The 23,450-nt window shown below is 37.9% G+C and overlaps 1 long non-coding RNA gene across 1 annotated transcript in view; it reads left to right on the top strand.

The window, feature by feature from the left end:
• The window catches only part of LOC308236977, a 354,070-nt gene that overhangs the window by 167,677 nt on the left and 162,943 nt on the right, over positions 1-23,450 (top strand). The window contains exon 2 of the long non-coding RNA XR_013959392.1: positions 4,308-4,373. This is a non-coding gene — a long non-coding RNA (uncharacterized lncRNA). The remainder of the gene's footprint in view (positions 1-4,307; positions 4,374-23,450) is intronic.

The raw sequence follows: 23,450 nt of genomic DNA, 5'->3' as shown, positions 1-23,450 counted from the left end.
CCTGTTCCTTTTTCCCCTCCACCCAGCCTCTGCCCCCGCCCCCCCAGTTAGGGCAGGCACTTCTCTCATGAGGGTCTTTTGACCTGCTTCAGGGGAGGAGGGGGAAGGTGAGAGAGTCCTTCCTGCACTTGCCATTTCTCAATCCCTTCAGCTTAAAGTAGTTAATGTGCCAAGGCACTATATTTTGGGGAAGTGTGTTCTGAACCCTGTCACTGACATGACAAGAAGATAGGCCTGTACTGGCCTTTAAGAAATTTTAGAGGTTTAAATTGTTTAGCTTGAAGGTTATTACATTAATTAAAGGCTTGAATTCAATAAGAGTTATTTTTCAGAAGATAATATTCTATCTTCCAGTCACAAGAGAATAAAATAATTCTGTTAAAATGTTAGCATGATTTTTCCTTAGTCCCATTCTAAAGTACTTGTTTGGGATGACTGCAGAGTTTCTTTGGCAACAAAGGCATCCCTAAGTGTCAGCACGTGGCCTAGTGTCACTTTTTAAGGTAGAGCCTTTCCGTCCAGTACAGTAGTCAGTAATCACATATAGCAATTTTAATCCTAATTTAAATGGAAACAAAATAAATTTGATTACTTAACTGAACTATGTCAAGTAATCGATAGCCACATGTCCTTAGTGTCTACCCTATTGGGCAGTGCAGATACAGAACATTCCAAGCCTGTTTGATAGCACTGGTCTAGTCTTCTATCCTTAGTCCTATACTCCAGGATTCCAGGATAGTATATAGAATTCCAATGGCCATTTTGAAAATGTGTATACCAGCAGAAGCTTTTTAATCTCTGCTTAATGTTAACATTTTTCTTTCTTCCTTCTTTTGTCTAAGGAATTAGAATATCCAAGGGCATTTTGTTGAGATTGTTGAAATTGATATATTTTCATGAAATATTATTTACTGTATATCATGCAATGCGCTTGATGTTGCAGATCGCATAGCTATGAGGACAGATGTGATTTGTATTCTCACGTTGATAATGAGGGACACAAATTAAATCTAAATACACATATCTCTCAGTGATAGAGTCCTAAATTCCCTCCCTTCTTTAATGGAAAATGAAAGGGAAAAATCTGGCAGTGCTGAAGATGAACCAAATTATCTGAATTGGTCCACTAACATTTTGGTAATCCATTCAGTTTCAAGAGTATCTAGTGTATTTAGATCAAACTGAAGACAATCCTTACAACTTAAATACGTTGCAGCCTATGGTCAGGGAAAGAATGGAGTAAGAAAGATCAATGAAACTGTGGAAGGTCAGAGGCAGAGAGCAAGGTGCAGCCCATTTTGGAGTTAAACCTTGGAGTTGACCCTCAGAAAATACTTTCCAAAGTTTGACTCATCTCAGAAATACATGAGCCAGGCATTCATTCACTTGCTTGTTCATTTATATATTGAGCATTTTCTGGGTTTAGTAATGTGCTAAAAATCCTGAGAGTCAGAGAACTTCAGAATCTATTTAATTTCAGCCTGTTGGCACAATACAGCTGGAATACAGTGAAATTGGATCCAAAATTTGAAGATTCCTGCTACATAGTTAAATGAAAGAGAGGGAATATCCTTGTTTCAATATACCTATTATGATGCCCACTTAAAGTTAGAAACCTTGAAAGAAGGTTTGTATGCTTCCAAATGAATTTAGTTATATCCTGACTGCCTGGTTCAGGCAAGTTTATCACAGGTGCTCGCTTGGAGTGGAGTGGGACATAGATTTGAGAGGACATGTTGAGTATCTCCAGGACATTGTCTAAAATGGACATTTAGGTTCTTAAAGTGTTGCATTAGTTTCCAGTAACCCAGAAGTATTTGGATTTAGGGTTATTTGGCACAGAAAACCAGGAGCCAGTTCCTGGTTCTGCTTCTGGCTAGCTGTATGACAATAGCAATGCTAACCTCTTTTTTTCCACCCAGCTTGAGATCTGAATAGCCCGTGAAAGTCCTAAGTGTGACTTGGGAGATTTCTCCAAGTTTTACCCTCTACACTCCATGTTAGCCATTTATTTTCTTCTAGCTCAGTGGTCGGCAAACTCATTAGTCAACAGCCAAATATCAACAGTACAACGATTGAAATTTCTTTTGAGAGCCAAATTTTTTAAACTTAAACTTCTTCTAACGCCACTTCTTCAAAACAGACTCACCCAGGCCGTGGTATTTTGTGGAAGAGCCACACTCAAGGGGCCAAAGAGCCGCATGTGGCTCACGAGCCGCAGTTTGCCAATCCCAGTTCTAGCCACATAGCTATCCTTGTCTCTACAAGGATTTTTCTATTTCTATTTTACCCATTCTGATTGATAATATTCCCTCTAAACATCTGGTGACCTTTCTTTTCAAAACTTTGCCTTCCCCCACTCTGCCTTGCTTCTGCTTCCTGATACACCAGATTAATCAGCTCCCAGGTGCCTGGGACATGTAATCAGACAGGTGGGCATCAACCTAAGGAATCAAAAGGAGACCTGAAAATAAGAGCTGTGCTTATGGAAAAATTACTGTTTCATTTTGGTTGGAAATCATGGTAGGTGAAAAGGCTTAATGTGAAATAAACCTGTTTTTTTTAACCAGTGTTTCTTAGTCTTAGATGCAATATAATATCATTTGAAGAAGTTCAAGTACTACTGATGCTCAGATTTTATTGCAGAGCAATTATAATTACATGAAATTCTTGAATCCTCATTTAGCTTAAAATGTCAAACTAGGGCTTGTTTGTTTTTGGTAAGGAATGGGGGTGTATTTAATATATTTAATCAAAGAAGTAGCAGAATTTTTTATTATGGAAGTTAATTTGGTGGTTATGAATAAAATGGATTAGCTGGGGAAGAGGCATATGCATTAGTTAATAGAACTTGGTCTGGAGTCATGGAATTAGGAAGGCAAAGAGAAAAAAATGTGAAAGAACAATTTTGGAAGTGAAATCAATAGGCTATTACCACTGATTAAAAATGGGGCCAAGGGCCCAGCTGGGTGTGGCTCAGAGGTTGAGCCTTGACCTAGGAACCAAGAGGTCACCGGTTCAATTCCCAGTCAGGGCACATACCTGGATTGTGGGCTCGATCCCCAGTGTGGGGCATGCAGGAGGCAGCGGATCAATGATTCCCTCTCATCATTGATGTTTCTATCTCTCTCTCCCTCTCCCTTCCTCTCTAAAACCAATAAAAATATTAAAAAAATAAAAATGGGGCCAAGGAAGGGACAGCAATGATGTAATCATATTTCTCAGAACTGCTAGATAACAACAGGTGCCTTTGAGTCTCAGTGGATGAGATTATTAATGAGAAACAGAAAAGTCAAGAGAAGGAAGTGCTTTTATGCCAAGTGGAGGTGGTGTGGAGTGATAGAAATCCTACTTTATTTGGAGTGAGAAGCTGAGAGTGGGATACTATCTTGTATTAAAAAATAGCCTCTGTGAATTTATTTTTCTCAGATAAAACCTCTCTTGCAAACTGGTTAAATGAAATATGTGTAGTATTTCTGGAAATTCCTAATCCAAAGTTGGTCTTAAAATTTTGTTTGGAATTGAATCTCTGCATTGAAAGGGGACTTAACCCTAGTTCAGCTCAGCTCAGACACCCTTCCTATATTTTAAGATGTTCCCCAGTTTCTGCACCATAGCCATTCTGCTCACCCTTGGACCCTTCCAGAAACAGGGAACCCCTCATATTGCAAGATAACTAATTTTGTCTATGGACAGTCCTGAATATAAACAATCTTCAGTACATCATGTAAAGTGTCTTCCTAAAGCTTCTGTTTTCATGAAAACTTCTTCAGCTGAGTTGTGGGCAGGAAAGGAATTTATGTTTTAAAGAGTTTTCTAAGTGATTCTGATGAGGAGATTCTTTGATAAAAATTACCCTAAAACTTACCCACATGTCTTATTTTGATCACTAAGTACTACAGAGGATAGCATGATTATGCTTTAAGTACAATGCTATTGAGTTTCCAATGATTGTCTTCTCCAAGTAGAATACAAAATTATATGGGTAAAAGCGCTTTGGAAAAAAACAAAGAAGCATATAAAACAACTATAAACATAATCATGAGATAAAAGAATGGTTTCTTAAGGAAATAGGAAAATTACAAATAGTAATTTTTTCTCATAACAGCTAATATTTCTCAGAGCTTTCCATATGCTATTTATATTGCATGCCTTTATCTAGTATTTAAGTTTATTATTTCCCATTGTACAACTGAAGCTTGGAAAGGTTAAGTACCTTTCCCAGAGTCATAAAGTGGCACAGCCAAATTTCAAACACCACATTTTATTGCCTTATATGAAAACTAAAATTTTTTTTTCTCTTGCAGCCAAAATATGCCTTCAAGGAAACATATGGATGTGGTACCACAAGGGAGACGTGTCCACATTTAAAAGTAAGCACAAATATTTTATCTGCTAATGTGGTGTTGTTTACGCACCCCTGTTTGTTTGCATGGTTATTGTTATTATGTTATCAGAAGTGCTTAAACAACAACATATTGACTTCAAACAAGGAGTCATTTGTGTTGTTGGTTTTTTTTCTGGTAATTTTTACTGTGACCTTAGCTCCATAGAGAGGTCTGTGTAGTAAGCCAAGTATTGAAAATTCAGAGGGAATGTAAATGTAGCTTGAAGAAAGGGAAGAGTGGGGCACTGAAGACTCATTTTATCTGTCTCACAGTTTTGTTCAGAGCCAGCTGTGATTGGTCTCTGCATGTGAAGTCTAAACCAATGCATCTGAATCTACCAAGAGTTGTTTTACATGTTGAAAATTTTAGAATAAGTGAGTAGTTATCTACTTACAATGATGTGTTTCTTGTTAGTTGTGCACTTTTTAAGGCTTACACAATTTAGTGACCTAACTTTGAATTTTTTTCCAGACAAGAATATTTCTATTTTGGTAATTATCATCCTGGAAAAAAAAGGGCCTCTTAGACTTGGGTTTCTTAACCAGTGTTTCTTAGTCTTCGATGCAATGTGATATCATTTGAAGAAGTTCAATTAGTACTGATGCTCAGATTTTACTGCAGACCAATTGTAATTGGCATGTGATCTGGATGTGATGTGTTAAGAAGTTCCCAGATGATTCTAGTGTACAACAGGGCTGAGAACTATAACTAAGTCCATGTTTGGAATGCAGCATAAAATTGGAACCTGTACACAGTCATTTATGAAACCAAGAAAAAGAACAAAAACAAAATTGAGTTTTCAATATCTGTAATCACTAAGAGAACTATTGGCTGTTGGAAGGTAAACTGAAAGTGCTGTGTTGGACAGCCTAAATTTATGAAATTTATATGAAAAGAAAAAAGATTTTTAGGTAGAAATGTGAATGATTTTCAGAGAAATAGAAATGACACTCAGATAAGCTTTAGAATCTAATGATAAAATTACAATTTAAACATCACCTGGGAAAAATCTAGCTTTTTAATATCTTCATAATAATAAATCTGTGTTCTTTTTAATCCTGATTCTTAAAAAGTCAAAATTGTATTTATTGTTACAAATTTGATCAAAGCTCTACTTCCAAACAGAAGAGTTTCTTTTTATAAAGTTTGTATATTTCCTAGAGACCTGTACTGTGGACATTTTTACTGAAATAACAATATGCTTGTTACCCAAAGTCACTTTCCTGACCAAGGAAAGTTGGAAAATTGATGTACTAATAAACAAAGAAACAAAAAGACATTATATTTTTGACTAATTCTTTCAGTTCACATTTTCTTTCACATGTGGGGTACTAGTCACAACATATTATTTATTTAACTTTATTTAAAAGAAAAAATACTTTGATTTGTTAAGTACTTGATTCTTTGATAAATTGCTTGTAGAAGTTGCTTTAAGTCTTAGTTGAATGTTGTTGGATCTTCTTCATGTCACCAAGGTTTACTTGAACTGAATAGAAGAGCTCTTAGAAAACAAATCCTGAATCATCTCAACATGCCAGGAATATACCATAATGGCCGCTGAAAAGACACACAGCCTGGAATTACTTTGATTTAGGGGTTCCAAGGAATACCTGTGATTGGCCCCCATGAGGCTAAGGGCCATCTCAACTGCTGAGGGCATTTATTGTGATGCAGTCTGTAAGAGGTCTCAACAGGACACCGTGAGACTAAAAATTGAGTTACTTAGGCATTCTTTTTCCAAGAGTACTTTCCAGTTTGGTATCATTATAAAAGAAGGCCCTTTACTGTTTCACCTGTCTTTTCCGCACATAATTGCTTACCTTTGTGATTTACTTTTACCTCATTCTTTTTTTTATTTTTTTTTTTTAAGAAAAGTTGGTTTGGTGTCATTTATTTTCTGATTATTATAGTGGTTTTTTTTTGTTGTTTGTTTGTTTTACCATGGGTTAGCTCTTTCCCTTTCCCTTCACTTTTGCTCCTTCTCTCCTTCCCTCCCATCTTATCTCCCTTCCTCTTTTCTTTCCATTCTTCCTTTTTGCTTTTCTTTCATTTACTCCCCTTCTTCCTTCCCTCTCTATCCATTTCTAATCACAATTTCTAACCATAATCAAAATATAACATAGTCAAGAGATACCTATTTAATGACATAAGCCAACATAATAACACTGGCAACTATTAGGGATAGTTTTAAAGGGAATACATGGAGCTATTTGAGCTACTTTTTTGAGTGTTTTTATCTAGTTTCTGACTTTTAGATCTTTTTACATCATTTTTCAAGGTTCTTATAAAGTCATCTCTTTGTGGAAATGTGCTGCTTTATTGAATCTGGAATTTTTATTGATTTGCAGTTTCTATATCGGGACAAGTCCTCAGTTACCTCAAATAATATATTTGGTGTATTAGTGTTCCTTTTATTGTATGCTATATATGTTCTTTTTGATGTTTTAATTTTCCATCTTTAAGTGAAGGTTTTATTTTGAATTATCAATGCATATTTCCAACACTTGATGTTTGGCTGCTTTTCACTGAGGTTAGATTTTTAAAGTAAAGTTATTAATAATTGTATTGCCCTTCCCTTAATTAATACTATTTGATAGTGTTTCCAAACACATGACAGGCAGTTGTATTTCTCTTTATATGGCAGATAATCTGGATTTGCCCCTTTTTCTAATACAATAAACTGCATCTTGGTTCATAAGCTGTTACTAAAGTCACATGTTTTTTTCTATCTTTCTCACAGGTTTAAGTCTTAAATGGTACAGTGTATGATAACATTTTGTTAACTATAAAGCATTGTGCAAAAATAAAGGATTATTATTACCTGAAAAAAAAGTATATCTCAATCAAAGTTAACCTTTAAAAATTTCAGTTTAGTGATTACAGCATTTGATGGACAAAGGAAAAGGGGTAACAGAAGAAAAGGATAATGTAAAAAGTCAAAATATGGAGAAAGGTAAATAATACAGTTTGAGACAACATCTAGGAAAGAAGAAGGAATTTGGAAGTGACTCAGTTGTATAAGAAAGTTATATGTGTTGTTTTTTTTAAAAATAAATCTTTATTGTTCAGATTATTACAGATGTTCCTCTTTTTTCCCCTCATAGCTCCCCTCCACCTGATTCCGCCCCCCCGACCCTATCCCCTTACCCTCCACCACTGTCTTCATCCATAGGTGTAAGATTTTTGTCCAATCTCTTCCCGCACCCCTCACGCCCCCTTCCCCCCGAGAATTGTCAGTCCACTCCCTTTCTGTGCTCCTGATTCTATTATATTCACTGGTTTATTCTATTCATCAGATTTTTTAATTGACTTAATTTTTAGATTCACTTGTTGATAGATATGTATTTGTTGTCACTTTGTTGTTCATAATTTTTATTTTTACCTTTTTTTTTCTTCTTCCTCTTCTTAAAGAATACCCTTCAGCATTTCATATAATCCTGGCTTGGTGGTGATGAACTCCTTTAGCTTTTTCTTGTCTGTGAAGCTCTTTATCTACCCTTCAATTCTGAATGATAGCTTTGCTGGGTAGAGTAATCTTGGTTGTAGGTTCTTACTATTCATCACTTTGAATATTTCTTGCCACTCCCTTCTGGCCTGCATAGTTTCTGTTGAGAAATCAGCTGACAGTCGTATGGGTACACCCTTGTAGGTAACTAACTGTTTTTTTCTTGCTGCTTTCAAGATTATCTCTTTGTCTTTTGCCCTTGGCATTTTAATTATGATGTGTCTTGGTGTGGTCCTCTTTGGATTCCTTTTGTTTGGGGTTCTCTGTGCTTCCTGGACTTGTAGGGAAAGTTTTCTGTCATTATTTCTTCAAATGGGTTTTCAATATTTTGCTCTCTCTCTTCTTCTGGCACCCCAAAAATTCAGATGTTGGTACGCTTGAAGTTGTCCCAGAGGATCCTTACACTATCTTCATATTTTTGGATTCTTTTTTCTTTTTGTTTTTCTTGTTGGGTGTTTTTTGCTTCCTCATGTTTCAAATCTTTGGTTTTATTCTTGGGGTCCTCTAGTCTACTGTTGGATTTCTGTATATTATTCTTTATTTCAGACTGGTATGCTTAATTTATGACTGGTCCTTTTCTATTTTTTTTTTTTTTTTGGCATTCTCATTAAGATCCTTGAAAGTCTCACTAAGTTCCTCGGAGGTCTCCCTAAGTTTCTCGGCAGTTTCTAAAAGATACTTGAGTAACCTTATAACTATGGTTTTGAACTCTATATCCAGTAGTTTGCTTTCCTCCATTTATTTCATTTGTGACATGTTTCTTTGTCTCTGCATTTTGGCTGCTTCCCTGTGTTGATGGAGTGGCTTTGTGTGGTAGGTGACCTATAGGGCCCAGTGGCTCAGCCTCCCCAATCACCTGAGGTGGACACTCTTGGTGCACCCCTTTGTGGGCTGGGTGCACATTCTAGTTGTAGTTAAGCCTTGATTGCTGTTGGTACACTGGGAGGAATTGACCTCCAGGCCAATTGGCTGTGAGGATCAGCTTTGTGTGGTAGGTGACCTACAGGGCCCAGTGGCTCAGCCTCCCCAATCACCTGAGGTGGACACTCTTAGTGCACCCCTTTGTGGGCTGGGTGCACATTCTAGTTGTAGTTAAGCCTTGATTGCTGTTGGTACACTGGGAGGAATTGACCTCTAGGCCAATTGGCTGTGAGGGTCAGCTGTGTCTATAATGGAAGAACTGCTGTGCTGGAGACACCCTTATGGGGCAGGACTTGCTTCAGTGGGGCTTTGGTGCTCACTGAGTCTGCCTCTTGAGTGGGTCACTTATGTATGTGAGGAGTTGAAATCTGGTGTCATCTCATAGTGACGACTAGGTACACTGGCTCCTGGATCTCCAATGGGGTGCAAGTCAGCTACTATCTGAGGCCACTCAGCAGGAGTATAGTGAGATCTGCAGATTTCTCCTCTTTGTTTGGGGTTTGAAAGTTATGGAGCTGTCTGACCCAGATGCAGTTTGTTAGGTTAAGCTGCGAAAGGGCAGGCCATTCATATGCAAAAGCCACTGCGCACAGTTTGGGTGGGTTTGTAAATTGGGTGGGGTGGGGTCTCAGGGAATCACCAAGTCGTGGCAAACAGCCTTGGCTGCCAGTCAGCCATCTCTGCGTCTCTGCGTCCCTGTGTCCCATGCCCCAGCACAGTAAACAATGATTCCTGCAGGCACCTCTGCAAAAAAGCCACCCTCACTTTCCGACCCGATGCCAGACAGTCCAGTTTCTCCCCGTAGGACTCTGGGTCCCCAGAGTCTCGCCGGAAACTGGAGTTCAGAGCAGTTGGGAGCTTGTATCTCCCTTCCAATTGGAAAAAACAGTGCACCCAGTCACCAGATTCGCGCGCCTCCGTACCTCTGCTTTTCCGCGTCTCTGAATCTCCTACCCAGTCTCAATGCACTTTTTTCTTTCCTTCTAGTTGTAGAACTTCTACTCAGCCAGCTTTCCCATGGTTCTGGGTGATAGTCATATTGTCTTTTAGTTGTATTGTTGGTGTGGTTGTGATAGGCAGCACATACAGGTGTTTACCTTATGCTGCCATCTTGGTTTCCTATATATGTGTTGTTTTAATGACTATTTCTTAACCAGAGAGAAACCTAAGAAAGAACCAATCCTGCCAAAACTTTGATATTGGACTTTTTGCCTCTGGTGTGTTTTTGTTGTTTATGCCACCCAATATGCTATAGTTTGTTACGATAGCCCTAGTAAATAAATAAACCTCCTCAATGTGGCCTTTCCTGATTACTCAAGATAAGCAACCCTTTGCTTTCTCAATTGTATTGTCTTGTCATTGGAAGGTAACAATGATAGAGTATGGATTTTATGTTGTTCTCTGTATATCTTCATCACTTAGGGAAGTGACTGGCCCATAGCAGTATTATGCTCTATTGATTGAATGAATGGGTGGATGAGGAACTGATGGACTGAATAGTTGAATGGATGAAATATCTTTTACAAACAACAAACCAGAAGAAGTAGGACATAGACCCTAAATTTTGAAGAAAGCAACTTTAAGGGCCATGTCTAGAAAACAACAGTGAGATCTAGAGAAGTGATGGTTTTAAGTCAAATGATTAGTGGGAATTTGCAAAGCCTTGTAAAGAGTACATGGGAGGAGAGGTGGAGGCAGAACAGCTATAATGACTATGACAATATACTTGAACACCTACAACTACAGAGTTGAAAATATAATGTGGTTGTCTTCCCCTGAGAATGAAGCAAGGAATGGACAGGCTATTATTAACTTAGGGAAACTGACAGGAAGGAGAAGCAAGACTCCACTGACATTCTAAAATCTAAGCCTGTATTTCTGGCTGTTAGGTGGGCCAGATCTCCCTTTTAAAAAATATTGATTTCAGAGAGAAAGAGAAAGATAGAAACAATGATGAAAGAGAATCATTGATCTGTTGCCTCCAGCACACCCCCTCCTGGGGATCGAGCCTGCAACCGGGCATGTGCCCCTGGCTGCATTGGAAGGCGGGACCCTTCAGTTCGAAGGCTGAAGCTCTATCCACTGAGCCAAACCATCTAGGGCCAGATCTCCCTTTTCAATGCAAACTATCTATCTGTCACATTCTAGATGTCTTCAGCCTAAGCAAAAAAAAAAAAGAGCATATAGTCATATATGTGTTATGGCATTTGATTGATTGATATTTACCTCAGACCTGCTTTGATTTCATGATTCAAACTTTTCCTTGGTCATGAGCTTGACAAAGATAAATTGTGAATGGCTTTCAAGTTCCTGCCTTTAATTGCTGCATGTGTAACGAGATGTTTTTTGTTTGTAGAGTTGATATTCAGACACAGTTCCATTTATCTTTTGTTCATGTTATTCTGCTTTCCAGTGGGAGTCCAAGCTTCATAGTCATGTTTTGATTAAGGGACTAATGCTTTATTAAATTTTGAATAGGGTTTGTTATCAGTGTAGTGTTATTCTTATTGAAATAGCAACATAATATTCTTCAGCTACTTTGTGAAAGGAGAGCAAAATGCGATTTCTATTCTTACTCAGATTTCTAGTTGTTTACAGTGGCTTAAATAATGCTTTTTGGGATAGGCTCCCAATTTTAGTTTGAGATGATACTGGGCTGATCGCTGATCCTATTATCATCAAATACTGTGGAGGTGTGGTCCAATTTATTACTTCTTGAGAGACAGAGATACATTTCTATGAAATACTGATGTCTGCTGAATGGGTCCAAGCTTTGTGATTTATTTCTGATGGTTAGAAGACAACTTCAAAGTTTTCCTTGTATCTTCTAATTCTTTCAATATTAGTCGTAAAAATAAGATGTGTAAAGACTCTTTTTTTTTTCAAACGAGAGATACATGAAAACAGCCACAGTTTAGAATTCATAGCACTCTCAAATGTGCAAGCCATTCAGAAAGAATTCACTTTTGCATGTCTACAGTGTCTATGAAAGGAGAGGATGAAACTAGATAATTTTTAATCTTCTAACTCACAATTTTATATTGAATGATTTCATTACTTATGTATTCTATATTGTAGTAGCATCTATAAATAATTTGATAACACATTCATGTATTTACTGACCACCTAGTACCGTAGTCGGCAAACTGCGGCTTGCGAGCCACATGCGGCTCTTTGGCCCCTTGAGTGTGGCTCTTCCACAAAATACCACAGCCTGGGCGAGTCTATTTTGAAGAAGTGGCATTACAAGAAGTTTAAGTTTAAAAAATTTGGCTCTCAAAAGAAATTTCAATTGTTGTACTGTTGATATTTGGCTCTGTTGACTAATGAGTTTGCCGACCACTGATCTAGTAGAATGAAAATGGTTGACTTGAGGCCTTTAGTCACTCCCTTATTGCAAGGGTGTCACATGTGAGATTCATTTATTCATTCAGAACATGTTCATTCACTGGCTATTATGTGCAAAGCAATGTGCTAAGGAAATACATGCAAAAAAGAATAGATCTTAAATAATTAAGCTGCTTCTTGATTGTTGGGAATTTGGAGAGTAGTCTATGTTCATAGAACCTAGCAGAAGCAAATGAACAGGAATGAAATTCAAACTTATGGTCTTAACTTAGTTATCAACAGGCTGAAATCTGTTGGTGGAAATGTGTTTTTTTCTAGAAGCCTTAGGAGAGAGTCTATTTCTTGTCCCTTCAAACTTCTAGAAGTTGCTGACATTACTTAAATTGGTTTATGGCCACATCACTAGGACGTGAACATCTTTGGGGAGCCATTATTCTGCCTACCACACTTTTCTGTGGAAATGTACATATTAACAGTAAAAATACATAGAGAATTTTTACTACACAGGATGTCTATATAGTACTATTAAATATTTTAAAAATTGCACTAATTAATGTGACAATGTGTCCACCATGCTTTAAAGCATTTCTAAAATGTCTACTTGGCAGCTACTATTTAAGAATAGAAGATATTCTTGACAGATCTTAATCTTCCAAAAGTAAAATATTTTTATGTAATACTTATGACACATGGAGCCCCAAACTCTTAAACAACATGGTTGCTTCTGATGGGCATTTTGGATTTTAACAAAAGAAAACAAATAACTACTGCTTACAAAGAAATGAGGCTGGTTTCTATTATGTAATAACAATAACACATTTTTATTATTATTTTTATTGGGTACTTGGTAAGTGCCTAGCCATGTTCTAAGTGCTTGTACATATATTATTTTATTTGATTCTTTTAACAATGGAATGTTATTATTCTCTTCATTATAAAATTAGAGAACAGACACAGAAGTTAAATAACTTGCTCCAAATCACATAGTTAGGAAGATATAGAAATGTGATTTGAACTCAGGCCCTCTGACTCCAGAGTCCATGTTCACTCTAAATATTTTAGAGCCCAAGTTCTTCAGGAGGATTCAAATGTATATTTATATATTTATAATAATATACAATTGGAGAGATAATGGGGCTGATGTTTTGAGGCACCTGCCAGTGCTTTCATTGTAAAATGCTCATTCTGAATTTTAAATGGCTTCTCTCTGTTATTAAGCTTTGTTTTGGGAACATTCTTTGTTTTTTCTTTTGATATATTTTGATCACTAATATTCTAAAAAGCCACTAATCAAATGGAGATGAGTATTGTGATTGTAATAATTTTAATCTTTCTTTCTAAGCCACATTGTTTATAATCAGACATGGTAACAAGTGTGTTTGCAAGGTAATATGACTGACTTTTAGCAAACATGATAGAGTTTAACTACTAAAATTAGTACCTTTCCTAGCATTATCACAGGGTTTTTGTTTTTTTTTTCATTAGAATTGGTTCAGAATGCCATTTAGCTATTATCTTCTCAAATTCAAATTATTCTCAAAGGAAAATAATGTCTTCACAAAAGTAAAAAACATACATCAAGATCTCTGAAAGCAAATTCAGGAGAGATCTTTCTACAGTTGCTTGGGATGCTAAGTTCTTCAAAGCATCACATATCCCCCCATAGTAATTACTCCAGAGACGATTTGCAGTGCTGCAGGGGTAAAGAGTAGCATGTTGTCGCACTTAGTTTGGTTGTCAGGGTTCTACTTATTTGGTAGCACATTGGGTATCGAACTTTTGGCTGTGATAATCTATTTACAGTCTTACTGCAAGGAATTCTCGTCTCCAAACAGTAACAAAATAATTGGGTTTGAATTAGTGAATCCACAGTCTGGACTAATAATGAGGTGTAATTGATTTAAACATAATGCACAACAAGCCATAAGTGATACTTGAGGATTCTAAGGTATTTCCAACATTCCCTCATTAGAAATTGGTGAATAATATTCCTTAGCCAAGAATAGCTAAGAGAAATATCCCTGTCTGGGTCACCCTTTTTTCCCCCAATTGTTCACATCCTGTTAAAAGCAATCTAGGTGACTGTTCCTGACCACCCTGTTTTGGTCTGATTCCTGCCTTTCATCATTGAGCTGGTTCTCTTCTAATTATGGACTTCTTCAAAGCTCACCTCAAGTGCAGGATGATATAAGTAGGATGCAGAGGCTTTGCTTGCTTCTACTGTTCAAAATGCTTGCGCCTGTGTGCTTATTATGGAGGAATGGCTTCTGTTTATATTTGTGTGGCCCTGTAGCTTTTATCTCTATATCTGTTTTCACCCCTATGGTAGGTCTCTGAGGTGGTGACCTACCATATTTACTTATTTCAGTAAAAAAAAAAGTCACTAAATAGGATCTAAGCTGAAAATGGATTTTCCCCACTAGGGAAAATATAGCACAAACACACACCTGCATGCCTATATGCATGTATGTACAAAGAGCTTTAATACCACCAAACTTCTTGCCTAGTACAATTAAGCATTCCTCCTGGCTTCCACTGCTCAATAATTTTACTCTTTATCCAATTCATGTCCAGGGTCATCCAATCTAAATCTGCATTTCAGAGAGTGCCACCACTCTAACTCATTGCTGGTGGGTAATGCTTCTGTTCCCTATTGCCTTTAAGTTCATCTTAAATCATTTGGCATAGCTTAATTTAAGCTAATAACTTAGCAGGATGCCTCTGGATATTGCAATCTAGAATTCCCTTAACATGAAACTATCTAGTACAGAGACTCTTGTAAATCAAGAGATAGCTGGGAAAGTTTGTCAGGATCCTGAGGCCTGACTATGCCACTACCTAGAAGATTCTGCTTTCTTACAGGGTGCATGGATTAAATTTCCCATGGGGAGGAATGGCTCAACAGCTTCCCAAACAGAAAGTGAAATATATATAATTATTATATCTTGTGAAGTATTTTAAGCAGGTGCTTTCTGTTTCATGTTGTGCATATACACAATAAAAAATGTAGGCACAAAGACTAAGAAATTTGAGTTGAAAAAAAATTGCAGACCCCAAAATATAAAAATTTTCAGGAATGTGTATTTGGAAGATGTATGTGATAAAAATAATGCGTTATTCATTAAATCAACAAATATCTAAATAAAATATATTGATTTTTCAAATATCAAATAAAAATCTCTGCATTATTTATTATAATATTTCTCCCTTATGTACATACAACTTATTTTGCATAACACCCCAAACTTTGATTCGTTAAACAAGAAACCTAAAACAGGTGAGCTTGGTCAATATTTATTAGAATGGACCATATATACTCATCTACTAATATTTTGAAATATGCCAGTTTAATTATTTTAGATTAGATATTTGTTCTTCTAGAAATGCTGAACATTTTATACATGTCTAAAATACTATCTTAATTTAGTTTTAATCAATTTAAGCATCAACTCTTTATCATCCTATTATTTTAATCACATGAAATAATTACTAATGTTGGAAATGTGCCTACGTTAACCAAGGAATAAAAAATATGAATAAATTGAGGAGTAGCATTCTTAGATGTATTTAATAAACCAGAAAAAGAATGCAAGTGCTAACTCAATTTCTCATAGTGTAAGGACTGCTCAAATATTGTTTTATAATGTTAAGTGTGTAATAAAATTGCCTTAACAATGCACTCAACTTACATTTTCATCCTCAAAGAAATAGGCCAGCAATTTCTTTGTACATTTTAAATGTACTTAATAAATTCTCATTGGATAGACTAAACATGTGTTGACTAGACATTAGCCATTGGAAAGAGATCTAACATGCTGTAATGAAAGACTTTGTAACACCTACAGCAGCAGTTTCCCAAGGATCAAGACAATTACCTTGACATTATGTAGAGAGAATGACCAGATCAGTACAGCTGCTTCAGCAGTAAGTTTCCAGATCAAACAGCTGTTTACAAAGGCATTGCGAAACTTTATCAGATGTTTTATTTATATTAGAGGTTAAATGAAACATCTGGTTATACCTGATAGCAAAGTTACAAATTAGCATCACAACTGACCTGATTATGGAATTAAGGCAACATCTGGGTCTGAGGAGGAGGTTTTAAAATGTCCTAGTAAATAGCTCTAACTTTGGCTAGTGAGTTATTTCTCTTCAAAAAGTCGCTTTCTAGTTTGACCTGTACTTATCTCAAACTTGGCTTATAGCAACTCTCTCCAGTATATCATAACATACTGAAAGGGTCCCAAATAAATCCACTAGCTTGAATGACTGCTAGCAATCTTTTGAATTTGCTTATATATTTTCCTGGACATAAGCACATTTAAAATAGGCCTGGAAAAATTTATTGTTTCACTTAATAAAATGCCACCAAGAATGTGAAATTTATAAGCCTCAAAAAGTAACTAAATATATAGGAAGTTTAAATTTTTAAGAAAAATACTAGATAGACACTAATCAATGATAAAACTTCTAAGTTACTAAATAAATATTGACTAGCAAAGATGGTGTTTCAGGGTTTGTTAAGGCCCATTTTTTCAACAGTTCATACATCTAAGTGTATCACTATTATTTAAAAGAGAACATAGTCAATAAAATAATTTTTGTTGGTCTAACTTGTTATTTTTGTTTTCTTCTTGGCATCTATGGTATAGAAGGCTAGATGTCCATTGATAATTGCAAGAGAAGAGTGGAAGGGAAGGATGAAAGTGTGGCCTACCTTTGTCTGGTCAAACTTTCATAGGAAATTCTGAAGGATTTGCAACTAATTTTTTTTTTATTTCATCTTCAGTAATGTAGACAAATTTAGGGAGGATTCACAGGGTAGACATGATCTGAGATGACTTCACTATTCTACTTGATCTGTTTCCAACTTAATGCATTGACACAGCTTTTTTTCTGAAATGGGGTATATCCCATGTTCCTTCCTGGGGCTCCTCCTTACGCCTTCTCTTCTACTCAATAGCCCTTTAGATCTTTTCATTTGACCACTCCTGCCTCCAGTCAATCTAGGCTCCAGCTAGTTACACTGTTGAACAAACAGAGAAGAAGGGCTTGAAATCCCAAGGTCAAGGGTGCAGAAAGATGTGACTTCTCAATTGTCCCAATCGTGGGAGAAAGTTTTAAAAGTAAGAAAACCAAGCAAACTGTCAAAGTTATCCTTCTGGTTGTAAAACTCCTCTACCTGATGGGAGTAATGATTCTTGATCTCCCTCCACTATTGAGTTTTATGACCTAAGACTCCCTGTGCTATGTCAGATCTAGAAAGATGTAGTTATTAGTGCATTTGTGTGTGAGTGCCTGGTTGGGGAGGGCAGATGATTATGATGAGGTATGGGGATTGGGAGGAAAAACTAATCCCATTATTAAACCACATAAGATGCATTAAGAGAATAAAAATTAAAATAATCTTGTTCAATTTTGATTCATAAAAAAGTCATTGTTCATAGCCAGGTGTTTATATGAAATACTTTTGTTACCAGGAAAAGTACTCTAGAATGTGATTTTTGGCATAACTTGTACCTAATTTAATAAAGATACTGATCCCTTTTCACTCATACCAAGAAGTAGTGCTTCTCAATAAACTGGATAATATTTTCTCATCAGAATGTTATAAGCATAGTTTTATACTTAATCAAGTACTCAGTGCCAAATAAATCATACATTTTATACATAATCCTATCTAATAAAAGAGTAACATGCAAATTGACTGTACCTCTGCTACACCACAAGCCACGCCCACCAGCCAATCAGGAGCGAGTATGCAAATTAACCCAACCAAGATGGCTGCGGCCACAGAGCGAGCAGGAGGCTTGGGTTTCCCTGGCAATAGAGGAAGCTCCACTTCCCTCACACCCTGGCCAGCTGTGGACTCCACTCAAGGCTACAAAGTTTCAATTATAGACGATAAATAAATCCCAACAAAAATGGCGGCAGCCACAGAGCAAGCAGGAGGCTTGGGTTTCCCAGGTGATGGAGGAAGCTAGACTTCCTGGCCTGCCTGGCCTCCGCTCAAGGATACAAAGTTTCAATTATAGAAGATAAATAAATCCCAACAAAAATGGCAGCAGCCAGAGTGAGCAGGAGGCTTGGGTTTCCCCGGCAATGGAGGAAGCCAAGCTTTCTGCCCACCCTGGCCTGCTCTAGCCTCCACTCAAGGCTACAAAGTTTCAATTAATAGAAGATAAATAAATCCCAGATACCAGGGCCTCTGCATGGGTGGCCGGGGGGCATGGCCGGCCTGCAAACCACCAGAGACCCCTCGCTCAGGCCACCCCATGCCCCAAGGGAACCCCACCCTGATCCGGGACACCCTTCAGGGCAAACCAGCTGGCCCCCACCCATGCACCAGGCCTCTATCCTATCTAATAAAAGAGTAATATGCAAATTGACTGTCACTCCAACACACAAGATGGCTGCCCCTATGTGGTCAAAGATCCTGCCCCCATGTGGACACAAGATGGCCACCACAAGATGGCCAGCAGGGGAGGGACCAGGCCTGCAAGGGAGTGCAGTTGTGGGTGATTAGGCCAGCAGGGGAGGGCAGTTGGGAGGGACCAGGCCTGCAAGGGAGGGCAGTTGTGGGTGATTAGGCCAGCAGGGGAGGGCAGTTGGGAGGGACCAGGCCTGCAAGGGAGGGCAGTTGGGGGCAATCAAGCCTGCAGAGGAGGGCAGTTAGGGGTGATCAGGCTGGCAGAGGAGGGAAGTTGGGGGCGACCGAGCCTGCAGGGGAGAGCAGTTGGGGGGACCAGGCCTGCAGGGGAGAGCAGTTGGGGGGGGACCAGGCCTGCAGGGGAGGGCAGTTAGGGGTGACCAGGCCTGCAGGGAGGGCAGTTAGGGGCAAATAGGCTGGCAGGAGAGCAGTTAGGCATCAATCAGGCTATCAGGTGAGTGGTTAGGGGGATGATCAGGCTGGCAGGCAGAAGAGGTTAGGGGCAATCAGGAAGGCAGGCAGGCGAGCAGTTGGGAGCCAGCAGTCCTGGATTGTGAGAGGGATGTCCGACTACCTGTTTAGGCCTGATCCTACCGAGATTGGGCCTAAACGGGCAGTCGGACATCCCTCAAGGGATCCCAGTTTGGAGAGGGTGCAGGCTGGGCTGAGGGACACACACCTCCCTCTTGCACGAATTTCATGCAACGGGCCTCTAGTATGTCATAAATGCAACTGTAAAACAACTATAAGTATCTATGATAATGTGAAATCATAAAAATAAGCTGCTAGATCTAGAAAAAGAGCATAAATTTCCAATACACATTATTTATAACATGAGCCCAAAGTACAATAAAATATACCTGTGAGATTAGGAAAAAACTCTAGTGCTTGATAATTTGACCCATAACAAATAATACCAATAATATCAATCAGATAAATAATAAACATATTGACAAACAAAAAACAACAACAACAACAACATAATGTAATGACCATTTTGCTTGTTATCTTAAAATCTGGAAGATACTTTAGGAAATAATTTTGTTCCAAGTTTCTTCAAAATCTGTCAAAGATTTTTGAGTGATTATTATTTTACTCTTACATGTCTCAAAAGTTAGAGAAACATTTGAAATTATTTTGATTTTTAGAATTGCCTAAAAGGAATATACTGAGCAGGTTATAATTGACAATTTGAAGAATGTATTCTACTTAGAATATTATATAACTAGTGAATAATAACACCAACAATAATAATGGATACCATTTATTTTAAAACTTACGTTGAGCCAGGAACAGTTATTTGGCTTCTCTACTATTGCAATTTACTCTTTTGTTGTCTTCTGCATTTGCAAATTGTGTCTCTGGCCAAACAATTTTAGATCAAATCAATACTCCCAAGAATATAAATGACTAGAGGCCCAGTGCATGAAATTTGTGCACTGGGGGGGAGGAGGGGGCGGGATTCCCTCAGCCCAGCTTGTGCCCTCTCGCAGTCCAGGAGACCTCAGGGGATGTCCGACTGGCGAGTTAGGCCCGTTCCGGGGAGCAGGCCTAAGCCATCAGTCGGACATCCTTAGCACTGCCACGGAGGCTGGAGAGGCTCCTGCCACCGCCGCTGTGCTCACCAGCCGTGAGCCCAGCTCAGGGCTTCTGGCTGAGCGGCACTCCCCCTGTGGGAGCACACTGACCACCAGGAGGCAGCTCCTGCATTGAGTGTCTGCCCCCTGGTGGCCAGTGCACATCATAGCAACTGGTTGTTCTGCCATTTGGTCAATTTGCATATTAGCCTTTTATTATATAGGATAGCTGTAAAATACTTCATTTTAAAGAATATGAAAATGTTTCTGGTCTTCAGGAGACTTGTGAGTTCCTAAATCTCTATCATCCAATCTCAAAGGAAGGAACGTATGGGTGGCACCCTAACTTCACATGGGTATTTGAAGAGTAGTTAAAACCTTTCACTGAAAAGTATTAGTTCATTTGGAAGTGAACCCAGGTGTGTTTTATAGTGCTTTCATTCTCATACCCTCCACGTGTAATAAATATTCTATCAAACAACACTTTTTAAATGTACCACTATTTAGTAGAACCCTGCTATATTAAGGGGCTCATACCTTATAGAAAATATTTAGTAATGAACATATATGCCTTATTTATTTGTTAGGTGGTGAATTACTTATTTAAGCAGTGGCAGTCATCCTTCAGAGAAAAGCAATCTCCAAACAATTTCACTGTTTCCACTAACACTAATTTATTTTACTGAATTGGAAAAATTAATTTCCACTGGAGTTTTATATTTATAGTGCTAGACTATGTTCTATGAACAGTGATGTTATGCTTTCTATCTGCTCTTAAATAAAAGATCTTGAAATACTCTTACCAGTGTACCTTACTGATAAAGGCGGTGTTTTCATATAAATTTCTTTCACTTGGAGACAAGTTCCTTTTGGTTTCAAGAGCACCTTGCCTCTTCAATATTTGTGTTCGTTTCTCCCTAGATAGAGGCAACCTGTGAGTCCTAACTATTTTTTTTTTCAAATTTTTATTAAGGTATTATATGTGTACATATCTTACCATTGCCCCCCACCCCCACCCCACTCCCATACATGCCCTCACCCCCCAATGTTTTGCATCTGTTGGTTACTCTTATATACATGCATATAAGTCCTTCAGTTGATCTCTTATTTCCCCCACCTCTCCCTAACCTTACCACTGTAATTTGACAGTCTGTTTGATGCTTTATTGCCTCTGTAACTATCTTTTTGTTCATCAGTTTATAATGTTTTTCATTATCCCCAAATGAGTGGGATCATGTGGTATTTTTCTTTCATTGACTGGCTTATTTCACTTAGCATAATGTTCTCTAATTCCATCCAAGTGCCTACAAATGGTAGTAATTCCTTCTTTTTTACGGCAGCATAGTATTCCATTGTGTAGATGTACCATAGTTTTCTGATCCAGTCATCTGCTGATGGGCACCTAGGCTGTTTCCAAATCTTAGCTATTGTAAATTGTGCTGCTATGAACATAGGGGTGCATATATCCTTTCTGATTGGTGTTTCTGGTTTCTTAGGATATATTCCTAGGAGTGGGATTACTGGGTCAAATGGGAGTTCCATTTTCAGTTTTTTGAGGAAACTCCATACTGTTCTCCACAGTGGTTGCACCAGTCTGCATTCCCACCAGCAGTGCACGAGGGTTCCTTTTTCTCCGCATCCTCGCCAACACTTGTCGTTTGTTGATTTGTTGATGATAGCCATTCTGACAGGTGTGAGATGGTATCGCATTGTTGTTTTGATTTGCATCTCTCGGATAATTAGTGACTTTGAGCATGTTTTCATGTGTCTCTTGGCCTTCCTTCTGTCTTCTTTCGAAAAGCTTCTATTTAGGTCCGTTGCCCATTTTTTTATTGGATCATTTATCTTCCTTTTATTAAGTTGTATAAGCTGCCTGTAGATGTTGGAAATTAAACCTTTATCAGTGATACCATTTGCAAATATGTTCTCCCATACAGTGGGGTTTCTTGTTGTTTTGTTGATGGTTTCTTTTGCTGTGCAAAAGCTTTTTATTTTGATGTAGTCCCATTTGTTTATTTTCTGTTTGGCTTCCATTGCCCTAGGGGCAGTATCACTGAAAAAGTTCTTTTGGCAAATGTCTGAGATTTTGCTGCCTGTGGATTCCTCTAGTATTTTTATGGTTTCCCGTCTTATATTTAAGTCCTGTACCCATTTTGAGTTTATTTTTGTGTATGGTGTAAGTTGGTGATCTAGTTTCATTTTTTTGCATGTATCTGTCCAATTTTCCCAACACCATTTATTAAAGAGACTGTCTTGACTCCATTGTATGCTCATGCCTCCTTTGTCAAATATTAAGTGCGCATATTGGTTTGGGTCGATATCTGGATTCTCTATTCTATTCCATTGATCTATATGTCTGTTCTTGTGCCAGTACCAGGCTGTTTTGATGACAGTGGCTTTGTAATACAGCTTGAAATCTGGTATTGAGATCCCACCTACTTTATTCTTCTTTCTCAGGATTGCTGTGGCTATTCGGGGTCTTTTTTTATTCCAGATGAATTTTTGGAGAGTTCTTTCTAGGTCTGTGAAATACGCCGTTGGTATTTTAATGGGGAGTGCATTGAATCTATAGATTGCTTTGGGTAGTATGGACATTTTAATGATGTTGATTCTACCAATCCATGAACATGGTATGTTCTTCCATCTGTTTACATCTTCCTCTATCTCTTTTTTCAGTGTCCTGTAGTTTTCCGCATATAGGTCTTTTACCTCCTTGGTTAGGTTTATTCCTAAGTATCTTAATTTTTTTGGTGCGATGGAAAATGGGATTGCTTTTTTAGTCTCTCTTTCTGTAAGTTCATTGTTGGTGTATAGAAATGCCATAGATTTCTTGGTGTTAATTTTGTATCCTGCTACATTGCCGAATTCATTTATTAAGTCTGTTAGTTTTTTGATGGAGTCTTTCGGGTTTTTTATGTACAATATCATGTCATCTGCAAATAAGGACAGCTTTACTTCTTCTTTTCCAATTTGGATGCCTTTTATTTCTTCTTCTTGTCTAATTGCAGTGGCTAATACTTCCAGTACTATGTCAAACAGGAGTGGTGAGAGTGGGCATCCCTGTCTTGTTCCTGTTCTTAGGGGAAATGGTTTTAGTTTTTGCCCATTGAGTATGATGTTAGCTGTGGGTTTATCATATATAGCTTTTATGATGTTGAGGTATGATCCTTCTATTCCCACCTTGTTGAGAGTTTTTATCAAGAAAGGGTGTTGGATTTTGTCAAATGCTTTTTCTGCATCAATTGATATGACTATGTGATTTTTATCTCTCAATTTGTTTA

The sequence above is a fragment of the Plecotus auritus genome, assembly GCF_963455305.1.
Source record: "Plecotus auritus genome assembly, chromosome: 11".
Classification (NCBI taxonomy): Eukaryota; Metazoa; Chordata; class Mammalia; order Chiroptera; family Vespertilionidae; genus Plecotus; species Plecotus auritus.
This window is presented reverse-complemented; position numbering and strand designations above follow the sequence as displayed.